Source organism: Pelodiscus sinensis, chromosome 3 (genome assembly GCF_049634645.1).
Source record: "Pelodiscus sinensis isolate JC-2024 chromosome 3, ASM4963464v1, whole genome shotgun sequence".
NCBI classification, from domain to species: Eukaryota; Metazoa; Chordata; order Testudines; family Trionychidae; genus Pelodiscus; species Pelodiscus sinensis.
In genome coordinates, this window is record NC_134713.1 from 183,916,847 (window position 1) to 183,937,473 (window position 20,627).

The 20,627-nt window shown below is 43.3% G+C and overlaps 1 long non-coding RNA gene across 1 annotated transcript in view; it reads left to right on the top strand.

Moving 5' to 3' along the window:
• Window positions 1–9,343, top strand: part of LOC112544276 (uncharacterized) — a 40,584-nt gene extending 31,241 nt beyond the window's left edge. The window contains exon 3 of the long non-coding RNA XR_012903016.1: window positions 8,696–9,343. This is a non-coding gene — a long non-coding RNA (uncharacterized LOC112544276). The remainder of the gene's footprint in view (window positions 1–8,695) is intronic.
• Window positions 9,344–20,627: the final 11,284 nt, after the last annotated feature.

The following is a 20,627-nucleotide window of genomic DNA, read 5'->3' on the forward strand; positions in this document are numbered from 1 at the left end:
GGGGTGTAGTGGGAGGAAACGCCTTTTCCATCTCTCTCTAGTCCAATAAACTTGCTGTGTTATTTTCATTAGAATTGGGTCTTTAGCTTGCAAATCCATCTACTCCACGGGCACACGTACAGAAAGAGAACTTGGCAGGACTGAGCCTGTCTAAATTACAAAGTCTAGGCATCGGTATTACTTACTTCTTATGTGTGATAAAAATGAAATGGAACCATTATAATTCCTAGGTTAGATACATGACCATTTCTGCTTTGTTTTACACTGGAAATTCCTCATACACTCATACCTCTTTGCTGTCATACTGCCAGTACAAATGCTGTTATAAAGTGAAGGAAAGTCAAGGAAGCTATCAGTGTGTCAGTTGAAGTGCCCATTACATCTTCCAGTGTGCATTCATCAAATGCATTTGTTTAGATAGGTGTACGATGACTATTCCACTGCCAATGGGAGGGTTTAGTTTCATACTTCAACTAATTTTAAAAACTTCAGGGGGTAGCCAAGTTAGTCTGTTACAGAAAAAAATAACGAATGGTCTGGTTGCACTTTATAGGCTAACAAAACGTGTAGATATCATGAGCTTTCGTGGGCACAGCCCACTTCTTAACTCCAGTCATGTATTGTTAATCTATAAAGTGCTACCAGTCCATTTGTTAATTTTAAAAAGTTAGCTAAAACTAAACTGTTAAAATAACGTTATCTAACAAACTAACAAACGTTATCTAACACACAAATTAGAAACATGGACATTCAGAGTGACATATCTGATCTTGGAATGAAATCCATGAAACCAGTGGTGATAGGCCTGTGCCCAGGAGCTATAAGGCTGCATTCTATCTGCATATTCAGAATTATGTCCAATTATAGGAGGAAGTCTAAAGTACTGGGTGATTTTTCATGTATGTCTAGTTACAATAAAGGCCAAAGTACAACCATTCTTATTCTCCAGAGGCGTGTCTTGTAAGTGATTAGCTCTTTAACATATTTTTGGGGGGGAGGGAGGGTCATTAAAATCTCTGATTTTTTAAAATGTTTAATAGAAATGTTTTGTTACACAAACTGCCAACATTCAATATTTTTTCCGGGCTTCCCTGTTATGGATGCATGCCAGACTGTCCTTCAGATACACTCCTGCAAGTTGGGAAGGAAAATATATTTGAGCTTGGAATAATTGCAATGAATTAAGGATGTTAAGGAATGAATATTTTGCTAATCGTGATTAGTCAATAAGGGTAGCTTTGCAGAGGGTAGCTCCCAGAGCAGGTATGGGCCAGGACTGAGCAGTCATGGCTTTCCCAGTGGCTCTTACTACATTTAAAATACAGAGGTGCAGTGGCCCTGGACCAGTGTGAGCCAGGACTGCTCGATCCTGGCTCACGCCAGCAGCGTCCAGCGGGAGCAGGGGCTGGGGAAGCAAGTAGTCAAGTACTCGCTTACATCCTCTGCAATATGAGCAATACAGCTTACAAAATGGACCAGGTCTGCTATGACTTAATTTACTGTATTGGGGTTGCAAAGGCTGAAAGGTAGGGCTGGATTAGGCCCAATATGTTCATAATTGAGACAGTATTTCTAATCATGACTAATTATTACTACCATATAAATAACACCTGCTGAGAGAAAGAAAAGAGAGAAAAGCATCATTTATGACTCTTACAATGCAAGTCTATTGTGTTTTCCTGCTGTTCAGAAGTGTGAATAATACTATAATTTATGGTGCAATAAATTAGACGAAAACATCTTTGTAAAATGTTCTTCAGGAAGGCTTATTTGTTTGAAGACGTGGTTAGGTTGCCAGGTGTCCAGTTTTTGCCTAGACAGTTTGGTATTTTGGCCTTCCGCCCGGTTTAAAAAAAACAGAGAATACCGAACATGTAAAATGTCTGGGATTTTCTGTTTTCCTCAGATGGCTGGCTGGTGGCATCTGCAAGGGTGCGGGGAGTGAGGAGTGCAGTAATTTAAAGGTGCAGCAACCTCTTTTTTTTTTTCCTCAACCAATTTTTCCCTGCCTGTTCGGGATTTTTTGTGAAGGTATATGACAACCCTACATGTGGTGGAATTAATGGGGATAATTGATAACATATGAGGTTAATCATACAAGGGGGTTTGAGAGAGAGGATTTTAAAAAAGCACATTTGGGAATGGCTGAAGGACCCATTCTCCACTGCCTTACACCTTGCATAGTCATTTATACCTATGCAGAGTTAATGTAAAACATTATCATTCTGATCAGTTTGTGTATTACACCCACTTTGTACAGGTGTAAATGTTGACATAAGGTGCAAGACAGTGAAGAAACAAGCCCTTACATTTTGTAAAGTTAGCTCTTAGATCAGGCTGCTGCTGCTTCTTCTTTATCTGAAAGTCTAAATGAGATGTACTCAGTAGTGCCCAAACGAAGCTAGTGCAAAATGATAAGATTAGGTGGAATGTTCTGAGTTATTGATATGATCTGCTGATAATGCTTGTTAGCTCTTGATAGATGGCACATTTCATCAGTCTTGCAGAACTTACAAGCTCTTTTGTCAAAGTCATCAGACCTTCTAATCTGTGGAAGCTATAACTTGTCTGCAAGGAACACAAGAAACTCTGTATTTGTGGGGTATTTGTAAGCCAAATAGTTCTGGTTCAGATTGTGAATTTTGAAAGCAAACTGACTTCATATCAGAAAGTCTTTCCATGAACCTCTCTCATAAAAAATAGTGATAGAAATGTAGCCGTGTTAGTCTGGTGTAACTGAAACAAAATACAGGACTATGTAGCACTTTAAAGACTAACAAGATGGTTTATTAGGTGATGAGCTTTCGTGGGCCAGACCAACATCCTCACATCAAGTAGTGGAAGAAAATTGTCACAACCATATATACCAAAGGATACAATTAAAAAAAAAGAACACATATGAAAAGGACAAATCACATTTCAGAACAGAAGGGGGTTGGGGGGGGGAGGTAAATGTCTGTGAGCTAATGATATTAGAGGTGATAATTGGGGAAGCTATCTTTGTAATGGGTAAGATAATTAGATTGTTTATTCAGACTCAGGTGTAAAGTGTCGAATTTAAGCATGAATAACAGTTCAGAGGATTCTCTTTCAAGTGCAGTCTTAAAAGGCTTTTGAAGCAGGATGCAAGTAATTAAGTTGTTGAGAAAATGTCCTTTCTGGTTGAAATGGCAAGAAACGTTTTTTTCTTTGTGATCCTGTCTAATATCTGTTTTGTGGGCATTGATCCTTTGGCGAAGTGTGTGAGACGTTTGTCCAATGTACATAGCAGACGGACACTTCCGACACATGATAGCATAAATTATATTTCTGGATGCGCAGGAATATGTAGATTCTCTGGAGCTCCAGACCCTTGGCCCATCCACAGTGCAGCTAGAGCACACAAAATCTACTAATCTAGCCTCCCCTAGTGTGATGGGAATGTGAGGAATGTCTTTCTTCTTCTCAGTTGGGAGCCATGTCTGTGAGGGTTTGAGGAGACGTGGGGAGTTTGCTTCTCACTTGTGTGGCCCCAGACTGAATTTTCTGTTGGTCAGCAGCCCCAGACCAAAAGAAGGATTCCCACCCCTGCATTAATGGATTCCATGACATTTTCATCAAGAATGTGGCTTCTAATTGAGGAGGTATTTTGATGAGAATATTCTAAAAGAGAAGGCATTTCTGGGTCAAAGTTTGAAAAGGGATAAGATAAGTGGGATAGCGTCTCAACTTTGCCAAGTTTCCAAGGAGTTACCTATTCCAGAACATCTAGGATAGGGATGGGAGAGGGGGAATGACCATGTCCTCCAATAAAAGAGTATACAAGCTTTGGTGATCAGTGGCATGGCCAGCTAAAAGTTAGTAAGTGACTTTTTTCAAAGGCCATGCAGAGTAACAGACCAGGCAGAAGACAAGATTCTATTCTTCAGTCTTCTGTTACTGCCTCCAGGATACCCCTAGTATGCTGTCCTTCAGATCGTCCAACCTTCTCAAGCACAAAGCTATACACAAGAAGATCACACACCTTTCTGAAAATGGAGAGATGAAACAAGTGCCTCCAGAAGACAATATTGTGTTATTGAAAAGAAACAACTGGAGGGTATGCTTCACATGAAATGGATTAACAGCTGTACGAGAGTGAAAAATCTGAATTAAAGGCCAAATTTAGAAGTGGTGTAAAGAGATGCATTTTCACTAACTTTGATGAAGTAATATCAGCTTATATTAGGGGTAAATTTGGCCTGGATTCTCCAACATCTATGGTGAGATCAGCCCTGTAAAAAATGTATAGAAAGCCCCAGTTCTTGTTCTCAGGAGTATACACTCTAAGTAACAGTTTCATGTTACATTTCTTCCATAAAGGGGGAATTCTGTGCCAAGAAATAAAAATTCTGTGCACAATATAGTAAAGTTCTGCATATTTTATCAAAATAGCACAATGTGATCACAGCAGTTTTATTTATTTTGGTAATTTATTTTAACATTCCTTTCAACAAGTATATCTGTAATCATATAGGGTATGTCTACACTACAAAGTTAATTCGAACTAACAGACGTTAGTTCGAATTAACTTTGATAGGTGCTACACATACAAACTGCTAGTTCGAACTTAATTTGAACTAGCGGAGCGCTTAATTCGAACTAGGTAAACCTCATTCTACGAGGACTAACGCCTAGTTCGAATTAAGTAGTTCGAATTAAGGGCTGTGTAGCCACTTAATTCGAACTAGTGGGAGGCTAGCCCTCCCCAGCTTGCCCTGGTGGCCACTCTGGGCACCACCAGGGAAACTTGTCTGTCTCCCTCCCGGCCCCGGAGCCCTTAAAGGGGCACAGTCTGGCTACGGTGCCCGTGCCAGGTGCAAGCCTGCCAGCACCCAGCCAGCAGACCCTGCACCTGGCACGGCATGAGCCAGCCACCCAACCCTCCGCCTCTTCCCGGGACCAGGCTGGCGGCTCCCAGGAGCCAGCCCGGGGCCACAGGAGGCGGGTGCCCGCCTGGTCTAGTGCGGAGATCAGAGACCTCATCCAGGTTTGAGGGGAAGCCTCCAACGTCCACGACCTCTGCACTAGGCACAGGAAAGTGGACGTCTAGGGCAGGATAGCTGCCAGCCTGGCCACCCAGGAGCAGGTTTGCATGAAAATCAAGGTGGTCCAGTGAGACCCCCGACCCTGAGCTTAGAACATAAAAACATAAGAATGGCCTTACTGGGTCAGACCAAAGGTCCATCTAGACCAGTAGCCTGTCTGCCGACAGCAGCCCACACTAAGTAGTCTGGAGGGGATGGACCAAAGACAATGGCCAAGCCATTTGTCTTGTGCCATCCATCTCCAGCCTTCCACAAACAGAGGCCAGGGACACCATTCCTACCCCCTGGCTAATACCACTCCATGGACCCAACCTCCATGAATTTATCTAACTTCTCTTTAAACTCTGTTCTGGTTCTAGCCTTTACAGCCTCCTGCAGCAAGGAGTTCCACAAGTTGACTATTTGCTTTGTGAAGAACAACTTTCTGTTATTAGTTTGAAGCCTGCTGCCCATTCCTTTCCTTTGGTGTCCTCTAGTCCTTCTATTATGGGAACTAATGAAGAACTTTTCTTTATGCACCCTCTCCATACCACTCATCCTTTTATAGACCTCTATCATATCCCCCTTCTGTCTCCTCTTTTCTAAGCTGAAAAGTCCCAGTCTCTTTAGCTTCTCTTCATATGGGACCTGTTCCAAACCCCTGATCATTTTAGTTGCCCTTCCCTCTCCCACCCTCTCTCTTCCCCTCTCCCACCTCCTTTTCCCAGTCTCCCAAGTTTTGTTCAATAAAGAGAGTTTTTGTTTTTGAACTCACATGTCCTTTATTTTGTACATCAGGAAGGGGGGGCTAGGGAGGGGTAAGTGGAAGGAGGTGAGGGAGGAATGGGATATGAGCCCCCGATGGGGAGGATTGGGCTGGCTCTGCGGGCTCCTCGGGGTGGAAGCTCTCCTTCAGCCCCCCGACTGACACCCCCCCCAGATGGCAGCCTGCAGCAAGTGCAGCCGGGCTGATAGCCGAGTGCTGTGATGTGCCGAGTGTGGGCACTCAAAGCCAAGACTACTTTGCAAGCGGGGAACCCCTAAGAGCTGTCTGTCCAGAGTGGGGGTCGGGTCCCTTTAAGCACAGCCCTCGGCTAGCCTGAGGCAGTAGCTCCACACTCTAAGTCCTAACCTGATGCCCTGCCAGCACTGCTTCCAGCCAGCCTTAACCTCGGTTCAGGGTCCACTCAATGTGGACATACTAGTTCGAATTAGCAAAATGCTAATTCAAATTAGTTTTTAGGTCTAGATGCACTAGTTCGAATTAGCTTAGTTCGAATTAACTAATTCAAATTAAGTTTGTTCGAATTAGTGCTGTAGTGTAGACATACCCATAGATATCAAAAATATTCAGGAAATTTTTTTTTACAGATTCCTTAGTATGCATATTAATACAGAACTTTGAGTTATAATTAATTTAAACTACACTACAGAAATGTATTTCTTGCACCCCTCAGAGGCCGTTCAAAGGCTTGGGGGAATCTAAGGTAAAGGAGGAGCTAAGGGAGAGAGAAGCAGTTGCTGGGAAGGAGCCTTTGAGTAAACCTGGAGGGTTGTTAGATTTCAGTGGGAAAAATATGAAACATTTTTTGGGGGGAGAAGCAAGTGGGGATTGTTAGGAAGTTATGGAGCCTTCCCTTCCCCAGCTAATCCCTAAGCTCTTCCAGTCAGTCAAGCATGTATACCCCAGTCCCTATGTGTTTGCTGCCTCTGCTCCGTCCCCATGTGTCCCTGCATCCCCTCGTCCCACCTCATGCACTCCCTTCCATACGTGCCTCCACCCTCTGTCTTCTAACTCCTTCACCCTTCTCCCCCATCACTGTGTGTGTCTGAATCTTCACACAGCCACCACCTCTCCCATCCCCATCTGTCCATGCAATCCCTGACCCATCCCCATTTACTCCCTTCCCCTCCTCATTTGTCCCTGCTCCCTGCCTCTGTTCCTATGTGTCCCTGCACCCCCAGCTCAGCTACTCCTTCCCTACTGCATGTGTCCCTGAAACCCCTTTCTCCTGTTTCCTTGTGTCCTTGCACCCCCTTGCCCATCTCCATGCACTCCTTCCTCCAATCCAAGTGTCCCTGTAATCCCTGTCTCCATGCACCCCCTTGTCTACAAGTGTCCTTGCCTCCTAGCCCTTGCCCCTCACTCAGCTGTGCCCATCTCCATACAGCTCTGTGCCCCCTGAGCCTCACTTCCTTTTCCAGGCCCATGTGGCCCTGCACTCCCACTCAGCACCCCCCTACCCTCATGTGCACTCCCAGTCCTGTCTACCCCCCTCAGTAGTCCTTCTGAACAACCCCTCTCCCCCCATCTCATTCTTCTTCACCTGACTTCACAGGCAAGGAGCTGTGAGAAATGTAGTCTCTGCTCTTTACCTATCAGCTTCCTACTGCTACAGCAGGTGAACAGTGAGCCAGCTGTCTCTGTTCTGATGCCACAGCATCCCCTGCTGGGTAAAAGGTGTAAATGAAGACCCTCTCCAGTAGAATGTATTTTCTGCAGACAAAAAAAAAAATGCGGATCACATGCAGTAGAGATGTGAACTGGTAACTGGTTAACCTTGCTGAGTGATGCTTACCAGTTGCCGGTTAACCAGTGCCCAGGAGTATCCCCCTGTGGGCGGAGGGCTGACGCAGCACTGGGGCCAGGCGCATGTCGGTGGCAGCTACAGCCTCAGTTGCCAGGACTGGGAGTTTGCCAGTGACAGCTGCAGCTCCAATGCTAGGGCCAGGAGCTCTCAGCAGCAGCACCAGGGCTGGGAGCTTGCCAGCAGCAGCCCTGGCCCTGGGCCAGCACAGGGCTGGGAGCCTCCTGGACTGGGGCTGCTCCAGCTGGCAAGCTCTGAGCCCCAGTGCTGGGATCATGCTTAGTCAGTTAACCAGTTAAACATTAGGTTAACCTAACATTTAACAGGTTAACTGATTAATCAGGATATTACATTGCTAGTGTGCAGTGGCACAGAATACCCCCAAGAGTAATTAAGTGTGGAAACTAGCTTCAACATAAGGAACATGGATGGAAAAGTAAGTCTTGTCATGCTTACCTACTGTTGGAAAATAGGACACTGAACTAGGTGGACCTTTGGTCTGACCCAATATGGCCCTTCCTATGTTTTTAGCTGTACTCTTGAATATATCTTTGTTTCCTTTTAAGTGAAATCTCATGTAACCAACATCAAGCTTCAGTATTTTTTTGTCCCAACGCTACTTAATGACTCAAACATTTTAGCTCTTTATTAGGATATTTCTAAATTTAAAAAATACTTAAAATGTGGTGACACACTATTTCTGGAACAAATTTTACATTGTGAAATACAGTATTATCTAATGGCTGGTTTATATTTTACACTAATCCTATGCTTTCAAAATATGACCTTTTATGTGGTATAAAAGTAATCATGTTAGTTAATGAACGTAAGTAATGTGTAAATTATATGGTGATGGCATCCTGTTAAGCTGAACTGTGTATTACTTGATCTTTAAATAGATATCAAAAGCTAAAAGAATAAATAATTTTAGCAAATTATCTTGCTAATTTTTCACCACAACTGCTAGTGAAAACTATGTGGTTAGTTTTTAATTAATTAGTGATGAATATATACCTGCTGAAATTAGATATCTATTTTTATTCCTTTTGTATTCTGTTCTAGGGAGAAGTTGGAACTGCATCATCAGTACCATTTTCATACTGTATCTGATCTCAGGGAAAGGACTCCATAGAAGAATTAGTGCAACAACCCTACTAGAGATAAAATAATAACATTAAAAGATCATTCTTCTGTGTCATGAATGCCTTATAATGGTGAGCAATCCAGTGAGTCCCACTGAGATCCAAGGGAAACTGTTTGGCACTCCTGAATATCCATCTATTATTTAGGTGGGCCTAAATAAGGACTTTGGACTCTAACTTTGTGTAACACTCCCCGTTTTTTTAGTCTTGCCTGGAATATTTTAATCCTTAATTATGTTTTATAGCCACAATTCAGGAAAGTATGTCCTGCATCTCTTTAGTTGTTAGACTTCTAATTATGCTTTGGTTTTATGACAGTTGTTACACAGTGTCAATTAGGGGCCGAATTTTGTCACTTTTCCTTCAATAGAGCAATATCTTACTTCAGAATAGTCTCAAGGAGTAAGGGTGGCAAAATTTGGCCCTTATTTATTAACATTGCTATCTTTTAGGTGTAAAATAAAATATTTCTGTTGTCTTTAAGAACTGCTTGTTTCATTTTTATAGTGTATGTACAAGAATATGACCAGCTAATAAAATCTGGCATTTAACTGTTTAGTGAAATTCCTTTAAAAAAATCATGCATTCACTAACGATGGGAATTACACAGACACAAACTCGGGGTTGGTTTGGTGGGTGGGTTTTTTTATTTTTTGTTTAATTTTACACCTCTGAAGAATAGTGCTAAACCAGGAGTTCTAAATCTACAGAAAGACTCAATGTAAACCCAGAGACTGTTTGATTTAACAGAGTTGCAGACTTAATAATGCATTATCCTTTCACTGAATTGATTGCTCAAGGATTTAAAATATAGTTATCAACCATAGGTCTATAGGTAATAGCTGACTAGTATCAACAAATCAAGGGTAGAATAAAGATACCCTTTATTCTATTACATTACACTCTTCTAACAGATTATTCAAAGCCTGAGTTGTTTTGTAGCTTTTGTTGTATCTATAGACAATCTCATGCATAAAAAATCATGATAAAAAATTAATCTTGTTTTCTGTTGTTAGTTTAATGTAGTATATTACTTTAGCCAAGGTTTAGTCTATTAGCTAACGAAGCTACCCAATTATAATTACTGATAAGATACACCAGTTATACAAAATCTCATCAAATCTTACCAAGTTTCCAATTTCTACAAAACTCAAGTAAAACTTGCAAGCTGAAGATCATCCATGTACAAAGGTCCAGTAGAAGGTCTATGCACCATTTAAGCCCTACATAAATAGGCCTTGTGCTGGTTTTCTACACAGGGTTAATTTAATCTCTGGTGCCAGGCCTGGGGAGCTCAGGGAGAGAGAGTAAACAGGAAAAACAGGACTGAGAGAGAGATTTTTAGGGGGCAGAGATTTGGGGAGGACCAAGGAATATCAATGTGATATAGGGAGAAGCATAGAGGAGACTGAAAGATCAGAATGGGAGAAGTAAAGGGGATAGGAACCAGCTGTATCTTTGAACTAGAGCAGAGTTTCTCATCTTAGAGGTGAGCTCCTTGCCAGTTGCTCAGACTAATCTTGAGTATGGCACAAGAAAGAAATAATTGCAGTGGTGAAAGTTGCATGACCTCAGATGTGTCCTCAATACAGTTGCACTTCAGTGAGTAAAGCATCTTTCATCACTCCAGTTATTGCCTTCTTGTGCTCCTTGCGAGCCACCCCCACCTTCCACCCCAGCTTCTCTAGAATTGAATGGTGAATGTGTATGTTACAGAAGGTGACATCGACAATTGCAGGCATAGGTTATGTCCTTACGATGCAAGATTCTCTCCTTTACTCTCATGACACTTAACTTAGCTGTATGAAGATATGTGATCTGCTTTATGAAGTGATCAGTGGATGCTCCATTCTAAACAGGCTCTAGCCTTCTGCTTCATGACTGGGAGCCACAAAACACAGTAGATGGGGAGGGGGAAAGACAGCTATTTTGCTAGGCTATAGCACAAAGGGATGCCTATCTGCTATTCCATCACATGGTGTTCTGGTGAAGTTCCAATGAGCTAGGCATATCACTCCTGGCAAAGGGAAGGACAACAAACACTGTGAATGTAAAAGGGAGAAAATGAGAGGAAAAGTACTGATTTAAAATGTAAAAAAGCAGGAGGTAAGAAAATAATATCGGAAATAGAAAACAGTGGAAAAAATAGTATGGAGGTGGAAAAAAAATATAAAGGGATGAAGAAATAGAAGAGATTATGGAAGAAAACCACCACCATAGTCTGGTGAATTTCATTTGTGCTCCTCCTGGCAGGAGTACTGTGTTTATTTGTAAAGGTATCCTGGTGCCCTTTGGCAATACTGTACCTTTACAAAAACCATTGGAAAATACCAGCCTTTCATCTTAAGGACTAACCATGCAACCTCCCATTCAGAAGAACATAAAAAATCTTCACATCCTCAGTATTATGTGAAAGCAAACTAATTTCAGCAGCCTGACTGAACTAAGTAACACCCCGTGGCCTGGAGAGAGAAGCAGTCCTCTTGGGTAACTATATTAGGGCATTTAGGGCTTTGTAGGTGATAACCAACATGATAAAATTGCACTCTGATGCAAATAGATAACTGGAGAGTTGTGTGCGGGGACCTACTTCTGCCCTGACTCATACCCTATGTAACCCTGTGGACTTTAGTGGGATTGCAGAAAGTGTGAGTCAGGGCAGAATTTGGCCTTTGTATTGTGCACTGATATGGTACCTTGACCCCCTCTTATGAGGCACTTTTCAAAGGTAGCTTAAATGCACAGTGTTACAGTAATCCACGCTACAGCTTACAAAGGTCTGAGTCACTATGCCAGGTCTGCATCGTAAAGAAAGAGGCATAACCTTTGGGCCTATGTTAGATGGAAACAGGCACTGTGTCCAGGATTCTGCATCCACATAAGCCAATCCTTTGCCATAAAATAACGTTTTAAGCTTTCATTTAAAAAAAACAGATTAGATGCTCAGCTGATGTGAATTGCCATAGGTCCACTGAAATGCAAGACACTATGGCCGTGTCCAGACTCAGGGGTTTTTTCGGGAAAAGTAGCCTTTTCCCGAAAAAACTTCCCCTGCGTCCAGACTCAAGCCGCGTTCTTTCGAAATTATTTCGAAAGAACGCGGCTTTTCTTTCGATGGCGGTAAACCTCGTTTCACGAGGAAGAACTCCTTCCTTCGAAAGTCCCTCTTTCAAAGGAAGGCGTTCTTCAATGTAAAGAGGCCGTCTTCGAAAGAGAGCATCCGGACTCGCTGGGTGCTCTCTTTCGAAAAAGCGGATTTTTCTTTCGAAAGATCCGCCTGCAGTCTAGACGCGATCTTTCGAAAGATGCTCTTTCGAAAGATGCTTTCGAAAGAGCATCTTTCGAAAGAAGCCTGCAGTCTAGACATAGCCTATGATAACTTACGCCAGCTGAGGATCCCCGCTCAATATCCTCTTTGGCCTTGTGTTTGTGAAAATAACATTGAAAATGTGACCCAATACAGTGATGTCTGCCTGAATCTGCAGAGCACCTGACAGAAAAGCTCACATAAGTGTGGATTCATCTATATGGGTGCTGACTTTGAAAACCTAAAGATCATTTTAAAATCAGCTTTGTAAACTGAATTTAATATCACCCCATCACACACTAAGTAAGGTACTGGTTGTGGTGTTTGCTTTCATATTTATGGCAAGAAAATCCTCCATTTTCAAATTTAAGCTGAAGCTGTCACAGGATTTCCAATCTGCTATTCTACAAAACCACAGAATCCAGGGACCTTGCTGCAGAATTAGGGTGTACATTGCTACAGAATACATGGAGTTCTGTCTATGTGCTAGAGCTGCTACTTGAGAATTTAAGAACTGAGATAGGCCCACTTGATTTTGGCAAAAGTGAGACATACAGTCCCAAATGCTCTTGCTTGTTCCCCAAGAGGGTTCAAACCACCTATCATCATTAGTCCATCTTAAGATCAGGATTGAGTCAAGCCCAGTTAGGAGTCTATCCACTTTCCCTGTCCATACACCCAACATGCCCTGGGAAAGCACAGAATCTGCTGTATCAGGACTGAACAAAAGGGAAATGTATATCTGTAGGATGTAATCATCCACATATTGGTGACACTGTAGGTCAGAATGTTTCACTATCTCTCACAGTAGCCACATTGAATAGGTGTGGTGTGACAAGGTAGACCTTGGAAAGGAATAGATATTTGTTATGAATGCATGACCTGCTGTTTTGAAATTTTCCAGAACACCACTTTTCATCCCTAACATTCAACCCAATAAAAGGGGGAACCAGTCACTACAAACACTTTTGGTTGACTCCATTTATCCTGTCCCTTCCGTATGCCTTGGGGTAGTTGTTTCTCCCTACTAAACATTTTTATACTCTTCTTTGTCTTCCCCGCTCCTAGTTTCACTCTTTCCCTGCCTTATCCAGAAGTAAGGCAGAGAAGACTGTGACATAATATTGTCACTGCTAGCTGTGCTGCTGTGCTGCTGCTGCTGCATGTGTTCGCATTAACTGTTTGTAAAGCTTGTCACAGTTCAGTACAACTCTGTTTCCTTTCTGTGGACCAGCAAGGACATCCATTCTATGCTCCAGCTCCCATCCATCACTTCTCTCCCTTCCAGCCAGGGTTTTTCCAGCCTGCACAGTTCCGTCTACACAGTGTTATTTCCCAGCAAGCCAAACTGCCTAAAAGGCCAGTGTGGGCATGTCTACACTAGGAAATCATGTCAAAATAACTACATTCAAAATAATAACTCCCAAAATAAAATTGAAATAGCGTGTCTCCACTACGGGGGAGCCTCAAAATTAGTCCGAGGTAGGCTCCATTACTGTGGACGTGTCACCTTGACTTAGAGCCCCAGGAAGCACTGGGAAGTAATTACTTTGAATTACTCCGGGGAGTGAGCATCTACACTATTTCGAAATAAGCCTTATTCTCAGAGGAAAGTAGGAATACAGATTTTGAAATAACCGGCCTGGTTTTTTGAGGGTTTTTTTTTTTTTTAAATAATGGGCCTGGTAATGTGGATGCTCTGCTTCTTATTTCAAAATAAGGGGGGTTATTTTGAAATAACTCTCTAGTGTACACCAGGGTGGTCTGCGCATTGCTTTCTCCTCAGAGGCTATGAACAGATTTAATTGTCCACAATTATAAGGTAGCACACAGCTCTTTCTAAGCCACCATATTTATTCTTAATGTGAAAGCATTGTGGAGAAAACATATTAGAATCAGTAAAAGAGCATGCATGCATGCTGAAGAGCTTACCAGAGGATCACCCCAATTTCAACCTCAAGGTCTGGCAGGTGTCAATCCTTCCAGATCTTCCCTAAAAATTGGGGGCCCCCATTGGATTGATGTTAGAAGGCCGAGGTCACTTTAAATGGAGGCTATTTATCCAAATGTACTTGCTTGGTCTTTTGGTCCTTGGAGAATCCAGTGTAAGCTAATATATACAAGCATCTCCGGGGATAGTACCTGTCTGGAGGTATTCCAACTTGAGTGAATTTGCCTAATCACTTCTCTCTCCACTTCCTTCTTACTCTGGAGAGTTGTGGTCCCCTCCTATATAGAATTACATACAGTCCCTGGCCCTAGTGATACATAAATTTAATATAGGATTTCCCAAAGATATTGCAAGAAATGTGCACCGTCTCAAATCCCTTAGAAGATGAGGATCCCTATATATGTATTAATAGCATGAGGAAATTCTCAGCACTGTAGTCACTATGATGTGCCAAAATTAGGGTTGCCAGGTGTCTGGTTTTCTCCCAGACAGTCTGGTATTTGTGACCCCTGTCCGTGAAAAAAAACAACAGAAAATACCTTACCTCATGCTTTGGTTCCCCCCACACACACTTTTTTTTTCCTTTCTGAACAACCTTGATCCCGTTTTGTTTTGTTTTTTGCTCAACCAATATTTTTCCCTGCCACGTTCAGGATTTTTTGTGAAAGTATCTGGCAACCCTAGCCAAAATCAACATTTTTTTTCTGGTATCAAGCAAATTTATTTCAGAATTTCAACTCGTTTTTATGTATCCAGAAGTAAATTTGGTACTTCCCCATGGGTGGATTATATGCAGGGGAAAAAATAACCATTTTCTGCTACTCTGTTTTTATCTGAAGTGCAGGGAGGAGAGAACATGTTGACATTTTGGGGTATAATCACATCTTCCCATTGAAGCATTAATGTGGGCTGTTTATAATTATGCACTGCCTTTGTCATATGCATGCTGGTTTGGTTTCAGTTTGATTGCGAGAAACAATTGTGATTCTTCTTTTTCCTTCTTCTTTTTAGTCAAAAACTGCTACACTGCGTAGAAAAAAATACTTCAAATAAGCACTCGGAATGTGTTAGCAGAGAAGACCATTAGAGAGCATCAGTGCATATAAGGTTTCCTGTCATCCCTGACAGCACAAGTCCTTTTATATTGCTAAGAAAATATCTATGCTGTTTTAAGAAAAGAGGAGGGTAACTACAATGCAGACTGCTGTTTTTATCAGGCTAAATTCTGCTCTGATTTACTCTTTGCCTAGGATACTTAGTGAAGTCATGTTGCATGTAGTGTAAGCACTGGAACCTGTATACCACTCACATCAATGGGAACTTTCCAATAGGATAGACTCAGACCAAATGTCAGAGCAAAATTTAGCCTTCAAAGGTTTACAATAAATATTTCCTACTTAGCAGTACTGAAACCAAAATAATGTCTGGCTCCTTCCTTTGTCACTGAGCCATATAAATAAGAGATAGACAAAGCTTCTCACACCATCCTGTGCTGCTTAGTGCCAGATACAAGCTATGAACCCGTGGCTCCAAAACTCACAGCAGGGTCTATTACACATCAATCGCCTTTTAGTTCCAGTTTAGTTCCATGGACAGCTATCATGAGTCAGTTCACTCGGTTGAATGTATCGACATATAGAAGACACAGCAGCAATACAGTGGCGGTTCAATTGATTTGTTTCACTGGCCAAGAAAGAGAGATGATGATGATTACTTTTATTTTATTATTGATTTTTATTATTTTTGTTTGGTCAGACTGTTCAAATTCAAATGGCTCACATTCTAAAGACATAATTTGTCTGGTTTGATATGTCCTCCCTCTTTTCCCATCTCCTACTTCTGATGTAAATTTAATTTGTGTTTTGCATTTAGTAACATCTGTATAATAATTCTCTGCTATTGTTGGCTTGTCTGTGTGCTTACTGTGAGCTATTGGGCAGAGTATATTATGTTTTTGTACTGTACCTAGCACAGTAAGACCCAAGATTATTGTGGTCTGTAGCCCATAGAGCTAATTTACAATGGAAAATAGGCTCTTCCTGCCATGAAGAGGTCTTGAAGCAATGCTACAATATAAACATTACATGATAATAACAACAATCAAGATACGAGATGGAGCCTTTAATATCAGTGGAGCAATGATAAAAATGAGAGAACAACCTGGTGTTCTCTTAAAAGTTCTACCCCTGAATTCACTCTCAGTTCAGCAGAGATGAATTTAGCATAAAAACACAGCACTGACCACAGCACAAATCACTGTCTGCTAAACAAGAATTGCTTTCTGGGTCACTCCTACACATCTTATCACTCATATGCAGTGTTTGTCTCTAGGGCCACATATGTACATAATATATCAACATTTGTTCCAGTAGTTATGGGGCTATTACAGGAGAGGGTGGGTGAGGTTCAGGGTAGGGGGCTCAGGTTGCAGGAATCAGGGCAGAGGGTTGGGAGGTGTGAGGGGCTCACAGCAGGAGATATGGGGTGCAGGAGTCAAGGCAGGAGGTTGGGGGGGTTCAGTGTAGGGCTGGGGTAGTGAGGGCTGCACTACCCCTGGTGGCTCTCCGGAGCTGGCCAAGGCCACACTGGCTGGCTGGTGGCTCCCTGGAGCTAGCCAGGGCAGTGGAGCCCACATCACCTAGCCGGTGGCTCCCTGTGGCTGGCCAGAGTGATGGGGTTGCACTGCCCGGCTAGCAGCCCACGGAAGCTGGTGGGGGTGAGCTGCCTGGCCGAAAGATCCCTAGGGCTGGCCAGAATGGTGGGGGGTTCCGCTGCCCTGCTGGCGGCTCACCAGCACGGGAACCTTACCCAGGTATGAGTGGCTGGCAACATCCGGAGCCCTGTCTCCAGCCAGCCACTCTCTGACTAGTGCCCCTGCCCCCCCGTAATCATTCTACCGTGTAACTGTGCCTGCTAGCAGACTGCTCCTTTTCTGTTTTATGAGGATCAATCATAAGCCAGGCACATCCCAGTGTCATGGCACAAGCAAACCCTGACTTTGCTTTAAGTTATGATAAGAGGAAGCTGCGTACCAAATTTGATGGTCCTAGCTCTTACAGTTTATGAGGATTTCTTGAACAGACTGACAGGTGAACAAACAGGCACACAAACTCTCTCAACTACGTAGTAGATATATTCCCTGACCCATAGTATGGGGGGAGGGGGGGAATCTTGTAAAATATGTAAATAAATCCAAACTCTTTTAAACTGGTGGTCGACATTTTCAAATGTTGTCGTACTGTTTACATTTCCTTTTTATTGATTTTCTAAGCATACCCCAATGGCATATAAAACCAAAAGTAAACAGGTGTCAGATTTACTTCACTAATTTACTGAAACAAAAAACTGCAGGGCATTGTGCAATTGCAGTTCTCACTTGAGACTCAGATCAGTTTTCATTGCTGTTAATAGAAATACTTTGACATCAACAGCAGGGTTAGGGTAGTCCCACAGAAGTCAGTGTGTCTGCTTACAAAAATAATGGTTTGCAGGGTTGTGAAATTGACTGATCTCTTGTTTACAGCTATGTTATAACTGTTGTGGTCACACTGTTAGTCTGTGGTCTGAAGATGGAAAAATTACTGCTTATGTTTTTTCAGATGGAAGTTTCAGTGATCTTGCAATCAACCTGTGGATTATTCTCCCCCTTCTTAGTGCAAGTTGCAAGATAATCTTTGGTCAGAACATTATACTGTGCCCTTTGTAATGAAATAACATAAGATAATATGTTTGGTGGGGATTTAAATTCTTGAGCTGATTAAAAGGAGCTGTTAAGACTTGCAAAGTTTTAAAATGTTCCAATAACTATAGTAATGGCAATTTTTAAATGGTGTGTTCTGAAGGATAATTTTATACAAACTAATCCTTATTTTTAACGAGGCAGAAGTACTGACAAGTCAGACATATAACTTGATATTGACTTAAGATTTGTTTTAAGGGTGCGAGTATGAGACTGGAATTCAGGAAACCTGAATTCTTCCTGTTGTACTACTGATTTACTCTGCAACCTGATGCTTATTGCTAAATCTCTCCATATCTCCATTTTTCCCGTATGTAAAATGAGTGTAATGAAATGTTCCTTGCCACAAAGGGGATCGTGAGGTTTAACTAATTAATGAACATAAGAACGGCCATACTGGGTCAGACCAAAGGTCCATCTAGCCCAGTATCCTGTCTGCCAACAGTGGCCAATACCAGATGCCCCAGAGGGAGGGAACATAACAGGTAATCCTCACATGATCCCTCTCCTGTTACCCTTTACATACAAACAGAGGCTAGGGACACCATTACTACTCATGCTGGCGAATAGCCATTGATGGACCTAACCTCCATGAATCTATCTAGCTCTTTTTTGAAGACTGTTAACATCCTAATCTTCACCACATCCTCTGGCAAGGAGTTCCACAAGTTGACTGTGCACTGAGTGAAGATGCTTTTAAAGTGTTTGAGGTCCTATGATAAAAGGTGCTGTGACGGTGCAAACTATTATTATTATTAATTATTATAAAAAGAAGTCCTGACTTGTTCACCTCTGCTGTACTATCAGACCTAGTTTAGAGACTGTACCACAAACAATCATCCATGTCATCCCTCTTCTGTAGCAAAGTATTTTTCCATTTTCCATCCCAGTACATTTCAATTACTGGAGTTAAATGGAGTGCCTATTTCCTCCCACCCCCAAAAGCTGTTAACTTGTAAATGTTTGCAGGTATGTCTTTTGCCTTTAAAGATGAAATGTAACAGTTCTCAAGGCACCATAATATGAGTCTGGGCACTCATAAAACATTTATGGCCAATTTTTAAAAAAGTGACTAACAATTCATGTGCTTCAGTTTTTCTGGTGGATGCTCAGCACTGTTTGAAAACAGGATCGCACTAAAGCAGTGGTCCCCAAACTGTGGGCATATAGAGTAACACTGGGGGTGAAATATAGTGAGGACTAGGTCAGCCTCTATGCCAGGTCAAGATGGAATGCCATATAGCTCTGCCCCCAGCCCAGCTCTGCCCTCATTCCCTCTCTGCTCATAGCCTCAGCTCTTCTCTCATCCCCATCTCTGCCCCCTGCTCTGCCTTCAGCCTGGTGACCAATTATGCAGGAATGGAAGAGGGAGTGGACAGATTCCATTACTGGTAAGGAGGGGGTATGACAGAAAAAGTTTTGGCACCACTGCTTTAAGGTGTCTCAAATTGCTGCATCCAAAAAACTGAACTGCTGGGAGCACTGGTGTTAGAACCAGCAATGCAGCATATGCACACTTGCCACGTAGTTTTTCCTGTCATCCACATTATTTACTGATGCCCAAGTACAAGGTTGCCAGACTCAGATGTCCGTTCATGTAATTTTTTTCCTACTGGTATTACTAAAGTGACACAACCGTAAAGCAAGGGCACGTGAAGTGAGGTGTGCGCTGATTACATACATTGACCATGACAGCCGCACCGTCTCTCTGCACTCAATGAATCACAGTGCTGCTACGGTTCAATCAGCACACCCCGCAAATTCTAGGTACACAGGTGTAGTTAGCAAAACTACTCTATCCTGGGAGACCATCTTGGTTACAACAATCTTGTGGCTCATAGAGATGAAGAGCCACTCATGCAACCCACTTGCTAGCTTAGGTTGCCCAGCACTGCGCTACACACTGCAGCCCCACCACGGCTGCCCAGTCCTATTGTCCCTTTGCTACTCCTGCTCCATCCCACCCGCTGCAGCCCCACTGCAGTCCTGCCTAGGGTTGCCAGATGGTTTCAACAAAAATACCAGACACACTTGACATGACATCACAATTTAGAAAGTACCGGACATTTATATTTTCTCAATTTGCTTCCCGAACAGAAAGCTCATATACTGGACTATCCGGTTCAAAACCTGGCAACCCTAATCCTGCCCCCTACCCCTGCTCCTCCCACCCCCTCACTGCTATCCTGCCCCCTACTCCTGCTCCTCCCACCCCTGCACCCTCACTGCTATCCTGCCCCCTACTCCTACTCTTCCCACCCCCTGCACCCTCACTGCTATCCTGCCCCCACCCCCTGCACCCTCACTACTATCCTGCCCCCACCCCATACCCCCTCACTGCTATCCTGCCCCCTACTCCTACTCTTCCCACCCCCTGCACCCTCACTGCTATCCTGCCCCCTACTCCTACTCTTCCCATCCCCTGCACCCTCACTGCTATCCTGCCCCCACCCCATACCCCCTCACTGCTATCCTGCCCCCTACTCCCCCCACCCCCTGCCGCGCTGCCTTCCCGCATGTGCTCCCTCTCCCCGCTGCTAACCCTCCGCGGCCCCGGTGCCCTGCCCCGCCCCCGCCCTACCCGCGGCCACGCCCTCTTCTTTCAGTCGGGTTAGTGAGTCGCCCGAGCTGCCACGTCTCACGGCTGACGTTACCCGGCCGGCTCGCTCTCAACCAATCCAAGCGGCGTCAACCCAAGCGAGAAAAGAAAGGCTCGGGACTGCGCATGCGCCGCGGCAGGCGCGGGCTGTGCCGGGAAGACGAGTCCCTATCTGGTCACGGCTCCAGCGGCTTGGAGGGGCAGGCTCTGCGGCTGGAAACTCGTTTTCCCAGCATCCCCCGCCGCCGCCCTCCCA